Raw genomic sequence first — 24,182 nt, forward strand, 5'->3', positions numbered from 1 at the left:
AAGTCTGCCCATTCTAGCCTATGAAGGCCATTTACTTCAATGAGGGAAAAACGAATTTGGCTGTTTTTACCTCACCAGGGCTTATAAATCTATTTTTATAAAGTCCCTGCTTATAGTTACATGGCGCCCAGCCCTAGGGGCACATAGGGCACACCTTAGGGGTGACTTATATGTAAAAATAAGGTAGTTTAAGACTTTGGAAGTACCTTTAATTCCAAAGTCGAATTTGCATATAACTTTAATTTAAAAGCAGCCAGCAAAGCAGGCCTGCCTTTAAAATGACACTGGGCACCTCAGCAGTGCACCTAGGTGTGCACCACCTATGCTGTGGTCCCTAAACCTACATGCCCTACCATATACTAGGGACTTATAGGTAGGTTAACTTAGCCAATTATAATTAGCCTAATTTGCATATCCATTTTACACAGAGCACAGGCCCTGGGACTGGTTAGCAGTACCCAGGGCACCATCAAAGTCAGGAAAACACCAGCAAAAAGAGGAGAATGGGGGCAAAAAGTTATGGGGTCTCTGCAATCAGCCCTGTTTTCTCACACCTATGCAACACATTGAATGGAAGAAAATAATTTAAAAGATATTTGCTATCATTGTTTTCACCTGCAGCAGAAGTTGTCCTGTTTCGCCCACATGCTCTCCACAATTCAGCTCACAGCTTTGCCCCATCTTGCTTGGGGCCCGTCAATCCACAGACTTAAACTCAGCATTTCCCTGTTGCTTCTGATTGTGTGTGCAGCCCTGGGATGGCATTTTATACTTAGTAGAGCTTGCTAATTATGCATGGGTACACTTTGGGGAGTTGAGGAGTATCAGCCATCTGCGTATGCGTTCGATTTCATAGCGGTTGAATGCTTCTGATTGTGTAGGTGCAGCCTTGGGACAGCATTTTATACTTAGTAGAGTTTGCTAATTATGAGATAGGAGCACTTTGGGGAGTTGAGGCGTACCAACCATCTGCATTAAGATTGCATTTCATAGCAGTCTTGATTCAATTATGAAGTTGTCTATACATTTCTAACAAAAGACAATTTTTAAGTCAAATATGCACCGTCCAAGATAAGATAGTTGGGCTTAGGGAGACAGTGGGGACCTGGGGGTTTCCATCTGTGTTTTTGCCTGAGCCTCTTGTTAGGGGAGCACTCGAGTGGTCTCATCAAGATTTCATGACTGCGGATATCTAAACATATCCTGACTTGCCATGTTAGAGACTCACATATTGTGCACCCCAGTGAGTGTTGCAATTTTACCTCTGACAAAACCCTAGACAAAGGACAATATGGTCAGTGTCTGTTGTGACAGCATCCTAACCACATTTTAGGACCATGAGCACATGACTAGCATGTGACCAGGGTGATGTCACAATACACATGACCCAGCACTGGTCACGTGACCCCACTCAGGAAGTGATGTTACTGCTGGGGGAAGGCCCCCAGCGGCCTAGGAGTCCCGGTAATGTAAGTGACATCACTTTCGGGCTTGGGACAGCTGTCACTTTTTGCATGATGGCAGAAAGTATCCCTTTTTTTCTACTTATGAGCTAATATCAAAATGTACAGTGATGATAACACACAGTTTTGTATAATAGTAAACATAAATGCACATGAATAAATCAATCAGTTATATGGCCGGAGACTTTGATGAGCAAATATGCAAATGTGATATGGGGGGGCCTAAGAGACATAAAATAAAAAATATATAACAGGTGTTGCATTGAGACATATTTGATAGGATTAACTAGATGGTCATATATAACCCTGTCCACAATATGTTTTCCACAACTTACTATTGAACTAGTTCAAAAAGTATATACTGTCGCTCAAACAAACGCCTTAACTAATAAAATGACATCAAGATAGTTTATGTTGAAATGAGACACGAGGCAAGGCTGCCCATGCCCTCTTATTGTCTTTGATACAATACTTGATCACTGATATCTGGAATAACAGATGGCTCTCTTGTTAAGGGCATCACTCAATTAATCAGTATAAGACTCCCACATATGCAGATGTTATGCTCATTTTACTTTCTAACCCAGAGGCATCCATGACTCAAGTATCATAACCACATAATAATCTTATTTGTCATATCACCATATGTATTGTTAACAATAGAGAAGCATCTTTTGTGAGCATCCAGCTAAAGTCAAACATGATACTATACTTTTATGTAAATTAGAGTAAAACAATATAAAAAGAGTCCCACCAACACACTTGGAACTTTTTCTGACTTGGCCTTTAATTGGGGGGAGGGGGAGTTTGAGAATGACACACAATTTTAAGAATAATCTTTTTACCTCTTGTTTGGGGTACTTTAGAAATTTGAAAATTCTGGAAAGGAGTGTAAGCTACATTTTAGAGTATTGATCATTCTATATAGACTTTAAATAAATGCCTTACCAGTAAGTGTGATCATAGATGTTAATGTGTACTATGACAAAGCTTCCACAGCACCATTGCCAGGCGGATCCCCCAAAGGCAGACACAACAACTCTAAGTATCCATATTTCACACTTCAGAAGCATGGGCTGGGCAGTGTAAAAAGAAAAATTAATAAGCTCTTCAACAATCAAACCTATAGCATGAGCCTGACCTTGTGTACTGCACAAAAAAATCATCATTTGTTTGCTTGTAGATCAAGCATTTTCTCCAAAGTTAAAGGACCTAAAATATATAGTCCACTTTCTCAGCAAATTTTAAATTATTTAGATGAGTTAATGTAGGCATAGAATGCTATAAATATAAATGAAAATGGGATACGTTCCAAAAGATTGCAGTCAGTTTTATCTCTGAAGCCCTGTACCTTTCAATATACAACAAAAAAAAAAATCATCAGAAAAGGCATTTGACGATCCTTAGTAATTCGGCATATGATTTTGTTATGGTTCCTCAATTACATTAAAAATCATAAAACATGTGCAACCATTGTTTTAAGCTTTATTGGCACAAGATGCAAACTATTATTTTTTGGCAATGTATTTTGAAAGTATGTATTTCTTCATTTGTTTTTATAAAGTTTTGTTTCCAAGAATCTTTAAATATGCTAACATAATTCATGTGGTAAATACAGGGGTCTGGAATTACTGAGATTTCATGCAGCATGGCAAGGTAAGTTGATGCAGTGTGTTGCATGAAAGAGAGAGAGCAGAAATGTGCCTTGACTACAAAGATATGACACAGTCCTCGAACTTGTGGCTGTCTAGCACCAACATGTAACAAGGGTGCCTGTGTTGTGGTTAGGATAATTTTTGTGCAGGAAGGTATATCTTTATATCCTTTGAGGTATGCAGCTCACATGTGAAGAGGAAGTAACGAGAAATAAGGATATTTTTGCTCATTGCATCAGCCTCGTTTAACGTGCTCCATTTGGTGCAAACCCATGTTACAAATCTTTGTAAATACAGGTTTGAACCAAAATACATGAATAGATACCCATGGTAAAAGCATGCTATACGCTGCATTTAGTTACTTTTTGTTTACAAAGCAACGAAAAGCCACACAAATCACAAAGTGACTCAACCCTGTAGCAAAATCTCAATAAATCTGGGCCAGGGTGTTGTAGCCCAGTGTTGGCTACATATCCTTGCAAAGGTACTTCACACAAAAACAGGGCTGCATGAGGGGATATTTTCCATGAAGGTAAAAGACTGTTATTTTGTGATAAGCTGAAATTACAGATAAATATGAACACCAGAAAATACCCTATTGAAATAAACAGTATTTAACCCCAAAGAATAAAACAGTGTTTGAGTGATGAATCTGGAGGGCTCAAATTTCCATAATGCTTAACTTTTATCAAGCCTGAGAGTGAGGATGCCATCATACAAAGTTGTTCTACACATCCTCATTCAATAATTTTGTCAAAAGTTCTCATCAGCTTTGGCTTGTATTAATTCTGAAGTAACCCATTTATCATTAGAGGGATGTTTTCTTAACATATGTGAATTTAGGAGTAGATTCTAACTATTGAAAAATTGGGTAATTGAGCATTAATATCGTGGGATGTGTTTCAAGAGGCATCTCAAAGGCTTTAGAACAGAACATGGGTTCCATTAGCCCCATTGTCTAAGACCCCCATTACAGGTGCAATGGTCTTCCTCCAGCAGTAACTGAAGGAGTGGGTGTAAGGGGATTACATTGTTGATACTGAGAGCCCCCTTAGAAATGAAGATGTATGAGGGAATTGCTAATTCTTGGCCCATTTCCCTGATAATTCCTAATTCTTCCCTACAGATTTTCCTACAGATTGTAGCTGCTTTACAACAATTTTTGTTGTATTAAATATCACATATACATTCAACATGTGCCATTTGGTTACGTTACATGTGATCACAAACATTTTTGTAAATAATTGCTGAGCGTAAGATTAAGAAAGGATGTTTCTGACCACAATGACAAGGGCTGTCCATCCCCCACTTCTTCTTCCCCATTTATCTGTGGAATTGAACACCAGTCTATAGCAGTTCATACTGGAAACCAGAAACCCCTATCATGTTCCAGATCTAGATAATGAAATAATTATCCATCTGGTGTCCTTTTGAATATTAAGGAATCATTAACTGTAATTGGGCTGTTGCCAAATAGCGCTGTCCTTGACATATAAGATGGAGTGTCAATTTAGAAGAAAAATCACAGTGTTTCATTAAGGAGGATGATGGCGTTCATGGACACTCCCATCCAGCCCATGATGTCCAAAGATTTAGATTCACAGCACCATTGAGCACTCTCTAACGTTCATTAGAGACTGAAGAGGTTTGTCCAAGATCAACCTACAGGCTGAATGGTTAATCTGCTTGACAAGGACACTTCCTGCCTGTGCTCATGTTTGTTTACTTCACAGCTGTGAAAACCCTCTAATTTTGCACGGTGCCAGAACCCATCATCTTCCACCACATGTACATTGAACAGAGGCCCACTACCAGCCTATGTGCTGGAAAAGGCATTTCTGAGACACAACTGAGGGTCCACTGACTACTAATAACATAACAGTAGTAGAGAAGATTAGCTCCCACTGGCTTGCTGCTCCCCACATCCAGAAATTGAATGGGGTCCAGATCGGGCCTTTTGTATGCTCTTTTGAGATTCTGGGCCCATAACCTTAATTTTCCTCAATGGTCAGAACCCTGTCTACCCCTTCCTCTTCTATCAATATCTGTATGGCCTGATCCAGTTGTAGTGCTGTCGACTCTGTGTGGCTTGCACCTTTGGACTGTGAGAAAGTCAATATCTAATGTACTATGAAAATCATAACTTTAAACCAGGAGACTAAGCCGGCTTGTAGATGAACAATTCATCAGCATGAATACTGAGAACTTTGAAGTGTATTTGTTAATTTCTTCTTATATTAACACACTGGTTTAATGCCTTATGTTGTGATTTTGTTTGTTACTCTTTTAGGCCTATACTTATGGATGGTTAGCATTACTTTAGTGGCATTTATTTTGGCGCTAAAACGGCGCTAACCTAACTACATGGTTATGTTTGGACACTAGAGCCATCTAGTGTCAAAATATTGGAGTTAGCGCCATGTTTTGGATGCGCGAAACCACCTTGCGTCAATGAGGTGCAAGGTAGGCGTTCCTATCCTAAACACAACGCTAACCCCCTAGCACCATATTTTTCTTCAGGCGCAGAAATGACGCGCAAGGAGGAGGCGGACTTGAATGATGGTGTAAGCCCGCTTAGCACCATAATTTTATGCCTGGGTCAGACCAGGCGTTATGGTGCAGTAAGGCCCATTTCCATGGTGGAACACCATAGAACAGGCACAAAGATGCCCACTCCATCCGCAGGAACACCATCACCCACATCACAGGGACACTACAGGAGGGGACCCCAACCCAGGTAAGTTAAGGTCAGTATAATTTTATTTATTTGGAAGTGCCATTCTTATTTTGCATTTATTGTTGTACTGTTGTTATTCAACTGTATGATTTCTGTGTATGATTTTAGATTTCACTGTACTCATGTAATGAAGATGGTATCAATAAGTTGTTTGAATAATTATGCTACTTTGGCTGGACACTGAGTTATTGTAAAAATAGCAATAGCTGTGATTTTTTTGACCCGTCCAACCACCCATTATGACTTCGGCCTTCACAAGTTATCAATTCTACTCCAGAGAGTCAGTAAGGCTTTCGGACCAATGTTCAGTCTGAAGAAAGTACCCAATTTGCTCGTCAGCATGGCGCACATACTGTTATTGCCGATATTGTTAACAGATGCCTACAAATTCAGAGATCTGAGAAAATATCTGACAGGTGCATATTTGAGTTCACTGGATTCAGAAAGTTATGATGAGAAAACATGTTCTGCACAATATTGATGTAACAGAAATTTTAGTACTGCCCCTGATGTCACATCTATACATGATCATCTATACATGAAAATCTATGCATTATGTTAATAAAAGTACTGATAGTTTTGTTGTAAAGTGGTGCACTGAAAAGCCATATTAATGTATATTCACTGTAGGTCATTAGATAAACGTGTTGTGGGATAACCTTTAAACTTCATGTTTGACAAATTAATTCATTTTTATAAGATAAATGTTTTAAATGTTACATGCAAATGTAGAAGAATGTAGTTCTGTGCCATAGTTACGTGGATAGGTTACAGAGTCATTTAGTTTTAAATCTACTGTAACATGAGCACTGGCAAACCTTATTAATATTGAATTCATACTTTGACTGTTAAATGAGTATTCTATTGCATAATCAATGTGCTGTTTTAATTCACTTTGCTTAGAATAAGTGAGGCCTGTAATGCCCTGTTTCTGATTGTGCAGAAAATGTTTAGTGTTTCTTGCAAGCGTGAATTGTTCTTTTAGGATATGTTCCCATGAGATGCTAGCTTGGGAATAGATACTCTATTGTTTTACACATAATGAGCCTGAGAAACTGACCATGACCCCAGCACATTCAAGAACTGTGGAATGAAGTATGTATACAAATGTTTGAACCCAGAGGAATGAGCTCAGATGGACTCTTTTTCTCATGATGGACTTTTTAGGTTTCAAGTGATGGAAGAGCTGTGTTACCAAACAGTCTATGTCGCAAGACTGCCTTTGTCTCATAGGTTCTCATTATCCTAATGAGAGTACTGGTTTTGGGCAGCAGAATCACCTGTTCATACGGGGGACGGAGTCTAAGCCTCCCACACCATGTGACCCCTATCGGCCTAATCCGGATTTTTTCCGGCTAACTAGCAGTGCCTCATCTCCACCCAAGAGTAGGGATGATTGGGACAACCGGGCACATGACATACATGACTCCTCAGGGGAATCGTGGTCACTCAGATCTCATCCGTTTCCCTCAGTTACATTAGTCTCACATATGCAAGGACAATCAGAGGCAGAATATAGTTCAATAAGGTTTTATTGAAGTAACTGCATCATAGATAATAAAGCATGTATTGCAATAACTAGGATGATGAAGCACAAAAAGATTAAAGTTGTGACGAGGAGAGTAAAACACAAAAATTACCCTACCATACTATCACTATGGTTCATAGAGATAGTTCCTACCTAAGATATGTTAGATCACGGCATGTTAAGCTCTAATTCTGTCTTCCAGGTCCCCCCTGGGAAGACATCATCCCTCATACCTGAGCAAGAGGCCTGTAGTCTAGATAGACACCATTCCCATATGGGCCAGGAAGCAGGTAGTCTACACAAGCAGCTGCAGCGAAGCAATCAGCATACAGTTGTGGTCATCTGGCTGAAATATCCTCTCACATACATGGGTCAAAGTAGTGTTTTTATAGTAAAACATCTGATGTCCCAAGAAAGGATCCCCATGTAAGCGTGTGTATGTTTCTGTGAACACTGGAGACAAAGCGTTCCATTTTTGCCGGCAACCTATCTTACTGCAGCCTTGAGAAAAGCACAGAGTGAGAGAAATGCCTTGTTTAAGAACGCATCGCTGACCTAGGCGAAGAACAGCTAGATAGAGATAATAAAACAAGACTACAAATGTAGCTAATGCTAAAATAATAAAACATAGCTGAATAAGATACATCTAGGTTAAAGTGCACGGCGGCAGGCCTAATATGCTAAAATACCGTGTATAAAGCTATAGCTAAAATGGCTACACAACACCTTTCATTGAACAACTACACCTTTTGTGTCATGTGGACTGATGAATGGACAAATATTTGTGCCCTATGAACTTTAATATATTGTTCTACCCCTGGACTTTGGTCAAAGACCTTTCCAGCTCTTCAATGATTGCTGAACCCCTTGGGCTCAGAGAGGTACCCTTGACCCTTTGAAATGCTTTGTGAGACTTAAAGATTTTTCCCATTGTGGAATCACGTTCTCCTGGATCCATTTGGACCTAGTAGACCCTGTGATACACAATGAAAATACAGGCCTGTTTCTGTTGAACACATTAAAATGTTGAATTAACTAGGCCTTGAAGAAATGTCTATTGTGCTTGAAACGCATTATGTTGCAAGGCTTGCTAAACTGATGGCCATCATGAGACACCACCGCATGCTAGCTTGCGAAATCCTCACTGCTAAAAGTACTAACGTATGCACTTATGGTTCCGCTTTCTCCACATATAGATGTATCACAAGACATTTGATTCAGAGGACATTGTGCAAGCTTCCTGTTCATGATTCTAACCCTTATATGGAACATCACGTGTGCTATATAGAAACATTTAATCATACGACATTATCAAGAACCAATGAAAATGTATTCAAATGTCTGCGGTTTAATGCTATAAAAGATCATGCATTACTTCTTTGGGCAGACTGTTCGAGATAGATTTTGCTCGCTCAAGTCTCCGTGTACACGTATTTCTTATTGTGTCTTATTAGTTCTTATTAAAAGTAATCTAAAGAAGAGCGGCTGGTCTCGGTTTGTTTCCTGAATTGTCTGGATCTGGAATACTCTGACTGGGCTTCGATAACTTGGCTTCGACATTTGGTGGAGAATGGAAGAATTGCGGTCTCGTTCAGCGAATAGTTTCCTTCAGCCCGGCTCCTGTTTCGGTTGGGGCGACAGCTGACCCATTGGACAGGGCCCCTCCTGCGACGGAGTCTGGAGCTGTCGTGAGTATCTATTGCTGCTTCGTGGTCCTGCTCTCGCTGTTTGCTCTACTGTTTTTCCGGTGTAAATATTGCGAAACAGGGAGGTAACTGGGGTGTTTCGTTAATATGTTTCCTGCATAGAGTGGTTATGCATTTATGCTTAATATTTCTATTTGCCGTACCCCTTAGCCAGTTTTTTGTAATGACATCTTTTTATTTCTCTGTCTCCGGTGGCATGCCAAGGGCATTTCTTCCTCTGTTGTCCTCTGTTGCGGGCTCCGATAATGCACCTCGTGAAAACATTCAGATAGTTAACTATAACAGTCCGCAGGCTGCTAGCATTCTGTGTTAATTTGGTTCTTCCATTGTATTACACCATTTCCTTCCTCCCTGCGCTGCAGCTGTATACTTAGAATAGCTTCCTGTATTTCATGTAGCTTGTTACTGTTAAAAAAAAAAGATGTCCGAGGAATAGAGGCAACTAGCGGTGTTGCTTCAGAACACAGTGCGAGTCGCTGTTTGAGGTCCCCAGCCGGAGGGGCTGGGGCGGATAACTCTGGTCAGAGAGGGTGTTGTAAAAGGGCGTTGCCCAGATATGGGATGGTAGTAGTCCGTTCCAGGTTCTATGTGTACATTTAAGAGGAACTGGCATGTGATTTCAGCTTCCTTGTGTTTATAGGAGTGATAGTGTTTCATTCCAGTAACTGGATGATTGTGGTTCATTCCAGTGGAGCAGGCAGGCTCTGTTTGTTGTGTTAAAAAATTGTTATGTTATCTGTTTCCTGTAATATTGCAGCTCTTTGAACAATGCTTATGGCATATTGAACTATCGGCTACTCATGTGAAATGGTGTAAACTGTAGAAGTGGTTTTTGAGGTATAAATCAATGTGTGTGTAAAAGTGGTTTTTGAGGTATAAATCCGTGTGTGTGCGAAAGTGGTTTTTGAGGTATAAATCAATGTGTGTGTAAAAGTGGTTTTTGAGGTATAAATCCGTGTGTGTGCGAAAGTGGTTTTTGAGGTATAAATCCATGTGTGTGTAAAAGTGGTTTTTGAGGTATAAATACGTGTGTCTGTCTGAAAGTGGTTTTTGAGATATAAATACGTGTGTGTGCGAAAGTGGTTTTTGATGGATGAAGGAAGGGTTGACAACAAGGTGGTGTACTGTCATTTATTTTGACTTCATGCATTTGCGATTTAGGATAAGAATTTTTAGAAAATTTAAGACTAGGTGGGTGGACTCATGGGCGACATAATACAGATTTTTATGACAATTGACTGATTTAATCTGCAAACATCACACAGTACAAACACCCCCCCTGCACTCACTACATATTGATACAAGGGTTGGGAGTAGGATCACCCCACAGGGCTAATTGTACTGTGACCCTTGTCTATGGTTCTGCCGTCACATGTGGTTGCTTGACTTGTTCACCGCTATTGCATTATCTGTGTGTCACTGGCCAAGGATCTGGTCCAGCTTCCAATATCATACAGCCGCACCCTGTCCCTCCTGACTATTCTGTCATCTCTTGATTCACCCCAAAGGACGCCAGTGTGGACGCCGTCACTAGCACCTTGGGTACTGTCTGATTTCAAACTTTTTGTGAGCTAAGGTGGACATGGCTGGCTGAAATTGTGGCATGGATGCAGACCGGCTTGCTTCCTGCTTTTACTAATCAATAATTGCGGCTGGCAAAGAGAGGCTGCGTGTGTGAATATACCCATTGTTATCCCTTCTGTGTCACGGGGTATGAACGGTGTAAAAAAAATACACCGACATCCTACTGTTTTCTGGAACGATTGTAATTGTCTTCGTGTTATGTAACAAAAGGCTAGGGTAAGACAGTCACGAGGAACCCTCTTAGTAAAGGCAAAGTAGAGACACATCAACATAGCCCCAAGGACAGTCCAGCGTACCAAATAGAGGCGAAAGAAGGCCTATAGGCACTACTGTACTTAGACTTTGACTTTGCAAGGAAAATGACAGTAGTGTTTCTGTAGCTTTGCGGACATGTGTGGTGCTTTACAATGCTGCCTACATGCTAGTTGCATAGGGGATGTGCATTGAATGTGGGGCTGTCCTGTATGTGGAGGATAAAAAAAAAAAATCCATAGGGGCTTGTCAAGCTCTCTTCCTGTGACAAGTGCACAGTCACAGGAACAAAATATCGATTTTGTTTGAAGACATTTGGGAAATACACTACAGCGTGAGGGCACCACAGCAGGGACCAAACACTCTGAGCTGCCTCTACAACAGCAGGCAGAGACGGAACGTGAAAGCCGCACCCTGGAATGGCGTTTGATGGATGAGGAAGTGAAAAATAAAAGCAAAATGTAAGAGACCTTGTGAAAGAATTAGACAGTTATTCCATAGCCAGGGTAAAGAGGAAGTGGCTAATGCAATAAGAAAAAAATGAACAGAAGTACGAACAGATATCAAATTAAATGGAAAAATGTATTGGCAAGGGGCGAGAGGGATCACACAATTTACTATGGGATATGTCCACGTATGCACATCACACAATGCATAACATCAAGATGTGGAAGGAGGTGCTCAGCAATACAAACACACAGCTGGAGATCACAAGAGACAGTCTCTCGACGTACATAAAAATGTACAGAGTTAAAGAGAATAATAGCCATGGGAAGGGCTGCTTTGGAAGGATCTGGATACATTGTTTAGCATTATTGTACCATGAGATTGGTGGGAGGATTGTAAGAAGGCGATACACTGGCCTGAAATATGTGGCCACTACTCCAATTACTACACTATAATTTGACACTACACTGAGTATGGGAAAGGTTTGCAAGTAGACAAGGGATGGCTGTAACATGCTTACACACTGTAGAAAATTTAAGTTTAATTGTTAAGTTATCACACGTAATAAGACACAAAATTCAGACTTTATTACTTGTTATTTGCTTTAAAAGTACTGCAAAGAGCATTGTACAGCAAAAAAAAAAAAAATAATAATAATAAAAGCGTCAAGATAACTCCAGTGATTAATGTACCTGCTGGGGAGGAATGAGAGTTTTGGACAGTGGCAGTGGATGGCACAGTGGGTTACTGCTTTTGTCACAGAGATTCTTTAGTTACTGTACAGTTCATAATAGTAATGTAGCACATTGAGCTATGAACTGCAATTAAGGAGCTGCATGCCAACTGCATAGCACAAATTAGAAAGCTGTTTTTTCCCAGTCTTTCATTTTAAAGTGCTGTAAAGTGCTCCAACACCTACACTGGTATGAGAGATGCTATAATAAAAATTAATTAAATGTGACAAAAAGGATAGGGAGAGAAGAGAGGCACTTATGGTTAAAAATTGAAAAGTTGGTCGCCAAGATGCAGCACCAACATTTCCAATAAAATGTTTAGATTTTTGCATATTTTTTCAATATAAAAAGAATGATTTCATGTTTGAAATTTAAATTGTGCAAATTGCTTGGGGGTACCTGGCTTCCAGTAACGTTTCACTGGTGGTCCCCAGGAGTAAAAAGGTTAGGAACCACAGGTGTACAACAAATTAGAACTTTCTTATGTAGGGATTACATTTAAAAATATTTGACCCATGCAAAGGTTGCCAAAATTCTTACAGTGAACAAATTTAGTCTGGAGGGAACAGAGGATTCATTTGCAGCAGTTAACAATATGTTGTCAGGAGTGTGGAATTTTATAAAATGTCTAAATTGTCCATGGGACAGTTTGTGTCATCAGTCTACTTGTCCTGTAAAAAGACATGCATATTTTCCTCCTGCTAAAATGGTGTTTACAAATATTGTCTAGGAGTTCGATTTCCTGGTCTGCCTCATTAAATGCTAGCTCATGTATAAAAGCTGTAAATCTGCACTAATGCAGGAATAGATACCATTAGTGTACTTTGTGATTTTCTTTGAGAATTCTGCCATAAACTGGTTATCACAGATCTTTTGTTATTTGAATTCTGTCTCTCTGTTTATTGGCTGGCTTCAGTGGTAGTGACACCATTCTGCTCTTCCATACGAAGAATATTGGCACAAAGTAGTTTTGGCACAAAGTAGTTTTGTTCATGCCAGGAACTACTATGGCAATGTGTAACTTTGATGAAAAGGTTACATTGATTTTTCCTGTTATGAATATAAATGTTGGAAATACCACCATGCATCCGCACATTTTACTAAATGATGCTTCAAAGAAATGACACCTAAAACATCATGGTAGTTTAGCAGAATGTTTCTTTCCTAGTTACATTGTTTGTGAAGGTATTTTGAAAGCAAGGAATACAAAAATGTTGCTTTTATTTGTAGTTCCATACCCCTGGTTGTGTATTTCTTCATAGCTCTATAGAGTACATACTAATAATTTAGTCATGTTCAATGAAAGAAGAGATATAGAAATTAAAAGAAGTGTTAAATGTGATGAATTGTAAATAATATAAGTAAATAAGAGATATATAAAAATGTGGGTTATTGTTGGGGTGTAGAGTGAGTTAATGAAGTGATAACAAACTTCTACTAAGGTGTATTGATATTTAAAATAAACACATTAGTGCAGTAATAATAATTACACATGACGTGTTAGTGACTTATCTATTTCACTTAATGAGAGGCTAAAAGAAAATAACACAAGTGGATGTTTAAACATCTGCAGTACATGTAGTATGTTGAAGTCATGTGAGTGTAACAAGGGTGTCAAAAGGGCAAGGAATGGGTATAAATGCAGCACATTTGTCACAAATGTGTTTTATTTTTATGGTATTTTATTTTGTGCATTTATCTGCCAGGTCCCGTCCCTATATTAAATTGTAGCAGTTAAGATTACCTTCCCCATTTCTGAAAACCACAGACTCTGGGCATGACTCCAAGGGCAAAGCCACGGATTGTTGCGATATGTTACCATGACGTTCCAAGTAGAAATGTAAAATAAATGTACAGCTGAATGGAATAGGATTTTTTTTTTATATACACCCTGGACGCAGGATGTATGTATCTACGTAGGAGTATTTTTCTATCCATGTTTTTCCCTAGGTTTCAGAACATGGATGAGAAGATGTGGTTTCTGTATCCGTCTGTCTATGTTACGTTTTATGTTTTCATAATTAATGGGAGTCTTCCGTGGTACATCTTAAATGAGCGCAGTGAAATGGATTGCCTTCATGTGTTGGTAGATTGCAACTAAATATTCTCAAAAACTGTTTTTGGGTATTGAAAATACCTATATTAGGATAGAGTTATTACTACCTTAGGATGTGCTATGTAGTACTGCAATACAGCTATGAGTAATATACCTCTGATGATGAGGGTGCCAAATATAAATAAATAAAATAAATATAATATCTTAAAGGAACATCAGCATTTCAGAACATCACACTTGTACGAGAAAGGGGAAGTGACTTCTGATGGCAGTGATGCCTGCAAAGTCCCAACCCTTCCAGTATTGATGCAGATATTCAGGGTGTTGAAATAGAATAATAGGATACAATGCTATGTTAAAAAATTATACTGGCTGTATACCAGTGTAACATGTGTTTTCTCCTGACCTTTGGATCACCATTTGTTTGGTGAAATAGTTTGTGCGAATATTCCACTGTTACTGAGTGTAATTGTTATTTATTTTTTAGTGTTTATTTGAGTTTAAGAGTGTGCTAGTTACCCCATAAACAAGTCAGATATGTCCCTTTATAAGATTTTGTGCATCTGCTGAGCGGTTCTAGATTGATGCAATACCGCTTGCTTCATTGGTCAAGAAAGGCACCCTTGACAAAGTTGTCAAAGTGAGCACCGACTGAGATACTGTTTGACTGGCCTATGAACATGTCTGGTGCTGAGAAGTTATTATCTGATAGGACATTTTGACAGCAGTTTGCCTTACCTTCAGCATTAGGTGCTGCAGGCCCTTCCTGGCTGGACAGCACTACCTGGACATGATCTCCAACAGGGAGATTGGGCTTGGGTCTCCTGAAAAGTAGGAGGGAATGACCTCCTGGATCCACAGCTATTACACCAAGAAGGTACACCACCGGAACACAACTGCATCCTGTAGACTGGGTGTGGGTAATGGCCACACCAGACGTCACTGCCTTCAACTACGGTGGAGGGGACCATACCAAGTCCTGTTGACAACAGCCACAGCAGTCAAGTGTGAGGGCATCACATCCTGGGTCCATACCTCACACACCAAGAAGGCCGCTGGACCAAAGGACGACCAGCCGCCAACAAAGTTGCCAATGAGAGTAATGCCACCTTCACCACAGCGGTACAACCTTCGTTCGACAAGCGCCACCAGTCAACACTGACGGAACTGCTCGTGCTACACTCCCACAGGAGTCGGAGAGTGTAAGCGGGTTCCCCAGTACACCAGAGCATTGTTCTTGGACTGCTCGTGCTGCAACCCCACAGGAGTCGGAGGGTGCAAGCGGGTCCTCAAGACACCAGGATATTCTTTCAGAACTGCTCGTGCTACTCTCCACAGGAGTCGGAGAGTCAAGCAAGGCCACTTAAGTATTAAAGACATCAGGATATAAATGAACAGAATACTAAAAGTCCGCTAGAAAAAATTTGCGCCAAGAGGTACAGATCCCAGTCCTACGGAAGCGGCTGGTCACTAGGATCAGTGCGGTTTGTAGCCCCATTGGGAGGTGCCTCTTCCAATTAGGAATATAGCAAAAATAGGACAAAAGGGCCATCCCTCGGGACTATCGCATTCAACTCCCTTAGAACTGGACACTGGGATTCATCCCTTTATACTCTGCATAACTACAAGTGTCAAATAGCATTCAACGTCGCCCCGAAAATATACAGAAGGAATAGACTACTCGTGTGGCACTCCTACAGGAATAAGGAGGTACCAAAGGTTACATACCAATAGAACTGGTTTCAAGTGCTAGCCACATCTGACCACACCCTATAAGGCGACATGGATTTAAGATTACAACATAAGAAAAAGGAGCAGAAGAAGTGGCCTGTGGTGGTCACAGCATTACTCACCCCAGTAGCAGCTATAGTAATAACAACAATACTGATAGTATATAAAGACGACATACACATTCCATGGCTCGACCAGGAACACTACATCCCCAAAAATGGCCAAGGTGAAAGAACAACAGGTGGTGAGAACAACAATATCTCAAAATAACATGAGAGGGTGGAGGATAAAACAAAATGGGTGAAATATACAAAATGGAAAGAAGATGGAGAAGATTATAAGGACAATACATTTGTGCAAATGGTATCAATGTACAAAGAACTAGCAAATGTGTCTGATTGTTATATAGGTACCCACCTACCGACCACTAGCCAGGAGAAAAGAAATTACACTTAAATGCCCCTCACAGAATTCGTGGCACGTAACATATTAGATAATATGTTAGGGGGAAATTTAAAAGGAATGAGTACAGGGAAAAGAAAAAAAAAAAAAAAAAAGGAGAGAATAAGAGAAAATATAAACAAAGGAGAAATGAGGAGAAAAAGGGATGAGTATGGTTTGGAAGATGAACCTTATGTAGGTGATATGCAAGGAAAATTGGTAGAAAGAGTGTCAAATAAATTGAAGGAAGAAGATAGAAGGAGAAGAAAGAAGTGTAGGAGATTAGAATTTAAAAAAAAAAAAGAAGAAGAGAATGTATTGAGTGCATTTACAACAGAAAGAGGGAAGGGTTACACTGAAAGGGATCATGGCTCAGAACAACGAATACCATGCCTGGCCATAGATACAGAAATAAAGGCACCATGGTGTTTCAAATGCTCAAGAGGTAACGCAAACACTAGCAAACACGGAATTGATGTGGGACATAGTATTTGCAATACAACTTTGAGCCTGGACTACAAAAGAAATGACACAACAGGCTTGTCCATAGGCCTGACACCTCCCAAAGGAATATTTATTATATGTGGGACATCTGCATTTTTTAGGATGGGTGTGTGTGGACAACTTGTACCGGAAAAAGGTGAAGCAGAGCTACTGGAAGCATTTAACATAGGAAGAGATGAGGGTTATGTACAGGGGGAGAAGAACATAGATATATCACAAATATCCCTTTCGATACATAAGGAGAAGAAGGGGTCATGGTGTTTTCGATACCTCAAAGGCAGCATCCCAAGACCAAATACATTTTATGATAAGGTGTGTCGAATGGTTACACCAGTAATGAAATGCCCTAACATACACCTCCCCAACCATAATAAGAGCAGCATAAAAGTAGGAGAAAGCACCTGCTCCAAATACTCTGATTTGGATAACATACGGAAGGGCCCAGAAGGTTTGTCTATAGGTCTCTCAGCTCCAAGGGGAATATACATAGTATGCGGGACATCTGCATATTTTAGACTGCCTGCAGGGTGGCAGGGCTCCTGCTACCTGGCGTTCGTACTACCCCGAATGTTGCATATAACAAATTTGACCAATGCAACACAAAAGGCACCGGGTAGGGTACGAAGAAGAAGGGCACCTACTTGGTTGGATAGGTTCATAGCAGTGGAAGGAATAGTTGTGATGCCATTAGGAATAGCGCATTCAGAATATCAAATACACAGATTGGCAGTATTGGTAGAAACATTAGCAAGTTCTACTGCAGCAGCTTTAGGTAACATTACTGAAGAACTTACAGACCTAAGAGCTGTTGTAATACAGAACAGACTTGCATTAGACATCATTTTAGCAAGAGCCGGTGGTGTATGTAACGTGATCCATCAGGAATGCTGTGTTTTAATACCAGACAACAGTGGGAATGTGAGGATGGCAATAGGGAAAATAGAGGTGGTAGAAGAAGGAGCAAGGGATGTGACGGATGTGACAGAAATAGGAGGAATACTAAAGGACATCGCAGCATGGTTCCGTGGTTGGGGATCCTGGCTGATAGAAGTACTGGTGGTGGGAATAGTAGGATTTATAACATTATGTGTGTTGATAAGGGTGTGTCCTTCCTGTTTGAACATGTTAATGAAGAAAATGTGTCATAAGGACACTGAGCACCATCATAAGAGAAGGCATGAGGATGAGACCAGGGAAAATGATGATATTGAAATGACACCTGTCCATCAGGATGATTAAACGGTCAATGAGTGTTTTCATTGGGTATCAGAGGGCGGAATGTGGAATCACGTTCTCCTGGATCCATTTGGACCTAGTAGACCCTGTGATACACAATGAAAATACAGGCCTGTTTCTGTTGAACACATTAAAATGTTGAATTAACTAGGCCTTGAAGAAATGTCTATTGTGCTTGAAACGCATTATGTTGCAAGGCTTGCTAAACTGATGGCCATCATGAGACACCACCGCATGCTAGCTTGCGAAATCCTCACTGCTAAAAGTACTAACGTATGCACTTATGGTTCCGCTTTCTCCACATATAGATGTATCACAAGACATTTGATTCAGAGGACATTGTGCAAGCTTCCTGTTCATGATTCTAACCCTTATATGGAACATCACGTGTGCTATATAGAAACATTTAATCATACAACATTATCAAGAACCAATGAAAATGTATTCAAATGTCTGCGGTTTAAGGCTATAAAAGATCATGTATTACTTCTTTGGGCAGACTGTTCGAGATAGATTTTGCTCGCTCAAGTCTCCGTGTACACGTATTTCTTATTGTGTCTTATTAGTTCTTATTAAAAGTAATCTAAAGAAGAGCGGCTGGTCTCGGTTTGTTTCCTGAATTGTCTGGATCTGGAATACTCTGACTGGGCTTCGATAACTTGGCTTCGACACCATTACCCAGAGAAGACTGAGCTTCTGAAATGCTGACAGCTTCCCTTTTTACTTGCTTTTTGTCAACCTTAGTTAATAACTTTTTGCCCCAGATTTCTTTTTTCCAAATTTCTTTTCTCCTTCTTGTGCTTCGTTCACAAGTGTTTAATCCAGCACATGTTAACATGGATTTGCTCATTTGTAGGGTTACCCTTTGTTCAGGTTACTAAATGACACAACTTAAACTGCTAAATGATTAACAGAATTCGACAACGTTAGTTTCCTCCTTTTCAAATTTTCTTAATGCTATTATGTGTAGCATTGTGTGTCTAGTTTTTCTGATATTAGTTTGTTTGACTTTTTTAAAGAGGTTTGGACAGCCTATCATGATACTGTACCTTTCCAGTCTTGTTTTGAGAATTATTTACATTCTTCTTAGCCTTAATCTGTAATAAACACCCTTGGACTTTATGTCAGACTCAAGTTTTCCTTGTTTGGCCACATTGGTCATGCTGTCATTCTATGTGAAGTTTTGATGCTCTTGTCTCCACACTCTTTTGCTGGGTGAAAAGATATATCGACTTCATCCAAGCATAGTCCTGAGAAGGAACATGCTAGAGCAAATCTGATAGCAGAGTACAGTTCCTCTCATGAGAAGGGGGAGACAGAGCTAGGCATAGTGTTGGGTATTCCCAAACTTTTTGTCATGCAAATTGCCCATCCCAAAAACTTCTGTCCTATGGTTTAGTCTGAAAATTAATGAAATTCCAACATTGTTCCTTCATAGAGGGATGTGTGGGTTTTTGCGCTTGTGTTGCTTTTCGCCTGAGATTGTGGTAAAGTGTGATGTTTAGGCCCATATTTATACTTTTTTAGCGCAGCATTTGCGCCGCTTTTTGACGCAAAAACGGTGCAAACTTGCAAAATACAATTGGATTTTGCAAGTTTGCGCCATTTTTGCGTCAAAAAGCGGCGCAAATGCGGCGCTAAAAAAGTATAAATATGGGCCTTAGTGTTTTTGAGAAGTTTTTGCACTTGTGTGGTTGTGATGCTCAATGATAAATTGCAGTTGTTTTTGTTGATTGGTCCATCGTGGCCTAAGATCCTGCGATACTGCACTGGTTAATTTATTGTCTGCAGTGACGAGCTTGTCATGAGACGTCATCAATAGTGCCAATAGTTATCAATGAGTGAGTGTGGGTTTGGTTGATATTAAGTGAATCTCTAGTATACATGGAGGATCTGTGTCAACCGCAGTAAGGTTTGCTGGTCAAGTCTCATTCGTCGTTCCAGGTCGAGGTTATGTTCATGTACCTTAGAGTAGGAAGGATATATTCTCTTTTACAAATGATTACCTAAAATTGAGAGAAAGCAGTTAGAAAGGCTTGTGAAGCTTTGAAAATGTGTATGGGAAGATTTGAATACACTGTTTGACATTGTGGGCCGAGTGCAAGGTAATTGTTGATTGGCCTGAAAGTGAACCTCCAAAAGGTCCAGTGACACGTGTGCCATCTGAAGAGGTGATAAAAAAGTATTATAAGGTAACTGGCTTTTTGGAGGATAAGGTGTCCCAAAAGATATTGATTGGCTGAGGATTGACAGAACCACTGAGGAATCTAAGTAGTTGATGCATTCCTGTTATGAGGGATTGTTGCAGGCTTTCAAACATTACAGTGGTACAGAAACCATAGATATGGGTCATTTTGTGTTCAGATTCATGCAAGGAGTAAAGCCAGAGATAAGTGGCATGATACAGCATTTGTTGGCAAAACAAGCCGGTTAACGAAATCCTGCGATATGCAAAATACTGCAGTGATGAATTGGAATTGAAGCAGAAAAAGTTTAAGGTAAAAGTAATGGTGATGCAATTAAAGACTGCACAGAAAGCTAGTCGGAATTCTCAGTTGGTGGTATGCAAGGATTCCAACAGCTGGGAGCTAATGTTTTTCAGCCCATAGGTAGAGGATGTGATTGTCAGGCTGAATAAAGTGGTGCTGTAGATGTCCAGACTTTGAAGAAAATGAATCCATGTCACAAGTGCAGAAATTTGTGGCATTGAAAGAGGGAGTGTCCTCTTAATGTGAGTAATAATCAGACGCAAAATGGAGGAGTAATGCAAGTACAAGGTAATAATCAAATCCAAATACAGAGAGTTCAAAGACCCTGAGTGCAAAATGTAAACGTGCCCCAAGGACAGCAGATGCAGATACCATAAGTTCTGATTCCTCAGCAGCAGAGAAGTATGTTCTGAGAGAATTTAAATCAGGTTGCAAATGTAGATATGAATTAGTTGACATCACAGTTTCCTTTAATGGATCTGAGTGATAAGGATCATTCTAAGATTCATCAATTGTATTGTTCAGATGATGACGATTGCTTGCTAGGTACCTCCTCAGAAGTAGATCTATGTGGCCCTTATGTAGATGGCATTGTAATGGGTCACCATGTGTCACTTCTGGTTGACACTGGGGCTCCACGCTCCACTGTCAGGACAGCAGAAGTATCGAACTTACCTCTTTCAGGAAGAACACTTCAGGCTGTAGGAGTTACAAATAAACAATTGTCTAACCCATTAACAGAATCCTTCCCCATAAAAATAGGTTCATTTGAAGATGAGCATCAATTTGTAGTGTGCGATTCAAGTCCTGTAAGCTTGGTTTCACATGGCCTGTTCTGTAAGTTAAATTGTTCCATTACCTACACACCCTATGAAATAGAGATCCAGATAAATGATGAGGATGTATCATCTAAAATTGCAGATCAATATCCGAGTGTCGCATTGTACCCGATGCTGACATTTAATGATTTGCCAGAGGATTTAAAAGACCCAGTGTCAGCTGAAGTTTGGGATTTTTCAGGGAAGGAGATAGGACCCATTAAATGAGTGGACTCTGTAAAAATAATAGTGAAACCAAATGCAGGCTATCCAAAAATTCCCCCATATAACATGATACCCGAGACATTGCATGAAATACTCCTCTGGTAAACTGTTTAATTGAACAGGCTATCCTGAAAGATGGGAAGTCCATGTAACTCTCCAATTGTAAGACTGTGGAATCCCAATGGAAAAGTTTGCATTGTCCAGGACTTCAGAAAGGTTAACAAGATAGATGTTCCATGGTGCCCCATGGTACGGAAACCACCATTGATTTTATTTCAAATACCATGTGAAGCAGGGTCGTTTGCCGTGATTGAGCTTTGCAAGCATTTTTTCCATACATTTGCATGAAGAGAGCCAGTTTCTCATCACGTTTTGGTTTGGAAGTCTTTTTTTGGCATGGTGCCAAGTTCCACAAGGGTATACTGAGAGTACAAACAACAAGTGATGGACGGAATGCTGAACATTGTCAAACATTCACCCCCAGTACAGTGATCTGGGCCTAAATCCATAGTTTTTTTGCTGCCCATGCCATTCCAGTTTGGACCCAGCCATATGCAAATCAGTCTTGACCCTGTTCCCCATGGGAACAGTCCAGCCCGAACTGCTAGGCCAGGTCTTCACTGGACTGGAAACAAGCATCCTGGGACCAGTTTCGGGGTTTCACCCCTCATCAGCCAGGCTAGCTTGAATCCAGTGGCATGGGAAGCAAGGGACCCACGTCTGGGCATACCCTTCCCACTTAGGGCGACAAAGCAAAAACAACAAGTGATGGACGGAATGCTGAACATTGTCAAACATTCACCCCCAGTACAGTGATCTGGGCCTAAATCCATCGTTTTTTTGCTGCCCATGCCATTCCAGTTCGGACCCAGCCATATGCAAATCAGTCTTGACCCTGTTCCCCATGGGAACAGTCCAGCCCGAACTGCTAGGCCAGGTCTTCCCTGGACTGGAAACAAGCATCCTGGGACCAGTTTCGGGGTTTCACCCCTCATCAGCCAGGCTAGCTTGAATCCAGTGGCATGGGAATCAAGGGACCCACGTCTGGGCATACCCTTCCCACTTAGGGCGACAAAGCAAAAACAACAAGTGATGGACGGAATGCTGAACATTGTCAAACATTCACCCCCAGTACAGTGATCTGGGCCTAAATCCATCGTTTTTTTGCTGCCCATGCCATTCCAGTTTGGACCCAGCCATATGCAAATCAGTCTTGACCCTGTTCCCCATTGGAACAGTCCAGCCCGAACTGCTAGGCCAGGTCTTCCCTGGACTGGAAACAAGCATCCTGGGACCAGTTTTGGGGTTTCACCCCTCATCAGCCAGGCTAGCTTGAATCCAGTGGCATGGGAAGCAAGGGACCCACGTCTGGGCATACCCTTCCCACTTAGGGCGACAAAGCAAAAACAACAAGTGATGGACGGAATGCTGAACATTGTCAAACATTCACCCCCAGTACAGTGATCTGGGCCTAAATCCATAGTTTTTTTGCTGCCCATGCCATTCCAGTTTGGACCCAGCCATATGCAAATCAATCTTGACCCTGTTCCCCATGGGAACAGTCCAGCCCGAACTGCTAGGCCAGGTCTTCCCTGGACTGGAAACAAGCATCCTGGGACCAGTTTCGGGGTTTCACCCCTCATCAGCCAGGCTAGCTTGAATCCAGTGGCATGGGAAGCAAGGGACCCACGTCTGGGCATACCCTTCCCACTTAGGGCGACAAAGCAAAAACAACAAGTGATGGACGGAATGCTGAACATTGTCAAACATTCACCCCCAGTACAGTGATCTGGGCCTAAATCCATCGTTTTTTTGCTGCCCATGCCATTCCAGTTTGGACCCAGCCATATGCAAATCAGTCTTGACCCTGTTCCCCATGGGAACAGTCCAGCCCGAACTGCTAGGCCAGGTCTTCCCTGGACTGGAAACAAGCATCCTGGGACCAGTTTCGGGGTTTCACCCCTCATCAGCCAGGCTAGCTTGAATCCAGTGGCATGGGAATCAAGGGACCCACGTCTGGGCATACCCTTCCCACTTAGGGCGACAAAGCAAAAACAACAAGTGATGGACGGAATGCTGAACATTGTCAAACATTCACCCCCAGTACAGTGATCTGGGCCTCAATCCATCGTTTTTTTGCTGCCCATGCCATTCCAGTTTGGACCCAGCCATATGCAAATCAGTCTTGACCCTGTTCCCCATTGGAACAGTCCAGCCCGAACTGCTAGGCCAGGTCTTCCCTGGACTGGAAACAAGCATCCTGGGACCAGTTTTGGGGTTTCACCCCTCATCAGCCAGGCTAGCTTGAATCCAGTGGCATGGGAAGCAAGGGACCCATGTCTGGGCATACCCTTCCCACTTAGGGCGACAAAGCAAAAACAACAAGTGATGGACGGAATGCTGAACATTGTCAAACATTCACCCACAGTACAGTGATCTGGGCCTAAATCCATCGTTTTTTTGCTGCCCATGCCATTCCAGTTTGGACCCAGCCATATGCAAATCAGTCTTGACCCTGTTCCCCATGGGAACAGTCCAGCCCGAACTGCTAGGCCAGGTCTTCCCTGGACTGGAAA

This window comes from Pleurodeles waltl, chromosome 1_2 (genome assembly GCF_031143425.1).
Source record: "Pleurodeles waltl isolate 20211129_DDA chromosome 1_2, aPleWal1.hap1.20221129, whole genome shotgun sequence".
NCBI lineage: Eukaryota > Metazoa > Chordata > Amphibia > Caudata > Salamandridae > Pleurodeles > Pleurodeles waltl.